This window comes from Aulostomus chinensis, chromosome 12 (genome assembly GCF_037954235.1).
Source record: "Aulostomus chinensis isolate RoL2024-O1b breed Wild chromosome 12, RoL_Achi_v1.0, whole genome shotgun sequence".
NCBI classification, from domain to species: Eukaryota; Metazoa; Chordata; class Actinopteri; order Syngnathiformes; family Aulostomidae; genus Aulostomus; species Aulostomus chinensis.
In genome coordinates, this window is record NC_141331.1 from 28,436,572 (window position 1) to 28,438,914 (window position 2,343).

The window sequence follows — 2,343 nt, forward strand, 5'->3', positions numbered from 1 at the left end:
TCTTCTTCCAACATCGTATTCTTTGCAAACAGCAGCTGCGATACGACGAGGAAGCCATCAGTCGTTCCCAACGCGACCGCGACTCACTCTCTTACTCAAGAACCCTCATTATTACGATTATTATTATAGCTTCCTTCTTCAGCTGTTATTAACATTTCCATGTTTCCTCCATTCTGTGTTATAAACTGTTGTCTTCTCTGTACCAACATCTCCTGTCCGTCTGTCCCTCCTGGTGAGGGATCCTCCTCCCCTCCTCACCCTGAGGTTTCTCCCATTTTTCCCTGTAAAGGTTTTCTATGGAGTTTCTCCTCAGTCGATGTGAGGGTCTGAGGGCAGAGGATGTTGTTATGATGCCATGAAGCCTGGAGACAAACTGGTGGGGAGAACAGGCTACAAAGAAAACTGCCTTGCTATCGAATTCTGCAGATCAGACCTGCCAAACATCTGAGGGCCGCCCTCAGAACCGCGTCAGTCTCTTTCCAAGCTGAGACGCGGACGCGTCAGACGGATCAGGTCTGGTCTTTTCTGGACCTTCACTTGTTAGGATCTCTCAACTTCGCTTCCTCGTCACTGCGATGGCCACTAGAGGGCCTCGACCACTTGGACCTGACCAAGCAGGTTTGTGGGGGTTCACATTCAGACCAGACACCAGCACCCGGCGTCCTGCTCACATCAGAGAACTTCAGATAAACGCTGAAGGTAGCAGGTTCAGGATCAGTTCAGCCTGCAGGCAGAGCTCAGTCGCCTGGGAGGGAACAAGGGTTCATGTCCCTGCAGCATGCTAATGTTAGCAGTCACACACACACACACACACACACACAGGGTCAACACTGACCTGGTCTTGCTGGGTCCGCAGCCGTGATGTCTGTGAGTGAGCTGCTGTCTGACGCTGGACCTGCTCTCTCCATGTGATTCCCCTACCAGATCAGGACAGACGCTAATCCTCTCTAACCCTGATCCTCCTCCTCTCCCGCCCTTTTTCTTTTCTTGCGTTCCACATCTTTTCTTCCTCCTGTACCTCCACCAGTTGCTCTTCTCCATCTGTTCTTCATCCTCACTCTCCTCCGTCCCCTTCTTTCTCTCACTTTAGGTTCTTCAACAGATTTGAAAGCTTCATGGATCTTTGTTGCGTTGAGACACGCACGCACGCACGCACAAGTACAGTGTTCATTCATCCATCTTTGTGAGGACATCCTTTGATATAATGCAGTGTAACCTGATCCTAAACCTCATTGTAGCCTAATTAAACCTTTTAACCATTCAAGTGTCAATTGTGTGTGTGTGTGTGTGTGTTGGGGCTCATCTCACGTCACCTCCCAGATCAATCATGAACCTCGACACGCCGATCACGCATCACCCCGGACGGCTCTCACTGGGCCTCAGCTGCTCTTCATTCAAATCCATGTTTCTCTCCTTATTTCGTCACCCTTCCCAAATCTTAGCTCACTCTCGTATTCAACGCTCGTCACAGACAAACTGAGACGGAGGTCAACTTGGATCAATGACGGAGGGAGTCTCTGATTAGCTGGCAGCCATGTTGAGTGTCCGCTTCCTGCTGCATGGAGGTGGCGCCTCAGTGGAGCTGCAAGAACGAGACGCTTGAGGATCCGACACGTCACACACGGCACCACCCACAGAATCCAGCTCGGACCCTGGTCCACTTCCATGGATCCAGCCGAGACGGTGATGTGACGATGCCAGGCTCTCCAGAGGAGGACATGAACGCTCTGAGCTCAGGTGCCATCCAGGAGCAGAGCTGGACGTCAGGAGACTGCAACAAACGCACCGACATGTAGAACTGTTCTTCTCACGGTCACGCCAGGCTCAATGGCTTCTTTCTGGTGCTGGAACTCCACCTGCCAGCGTCAACAGCTCCTGCGTGAGGAGGACGCTCGCCCCTCCGAGCAGCGAGCCTTCATTCTCGGTCCCCTCCCTCCCAGCAGCCAGTCTCGTCGCTGGTGGCTGCGCATCTCCTCCTCTCTCCACTGACAGTTCCGCCCTCGACCTGCTCGACTTGTGAGGTGTCGGGACATCGTTTTAGTTGGGATTTGGTGCTTTCAAAATAAAAGTGACCTGATGTGTGAGGAGGCAGGGGTGGGCGGGGCCCCTGTGACCTGCTGACATGGTAGAAAGGTGTGTGACTGAGCTGCATCACACCAGCTCTACCACTCAGATGTCGACCAATGACACCAGCAGTGATGACCACTGGAATGTTTGGGAGGAGGAAGGGGGCGGGGCTCGACAGCAGACGTGGTCAGGTCTTCCTGGAATCCACGGAGGTGAGAGAGAGCTGCTGGTGGTGAGTTTGGGTGAAGGAATCGAGACCACGGCAGAGCTTAGAAA

The 2,343-nt window shown here is 53.0% G+C and overlaps 1 protein-coding gene across 1 annotated transcript in view; it reads right to left on the reverse strand.

Moving 5' to 3' along the window:
* Positions 1-930, reverse strand: part of LOC147252669 (MAGUK p55 subfamily member 4-like) — a 23,567-nt gene extending 22,637 nt beyond the window's left edge. Inside the window, exon 1 of the mRNA XM_086221039.1 lies at positions 836-930. The gene's annotated coding sequence lies outside the window, so the exon portion shown is untranslated. The remainder of the gene's footprint in view (positions 1-835) is intronic.
* Positions 931-2,343: the final 1,413 nt, after the last annotated feature.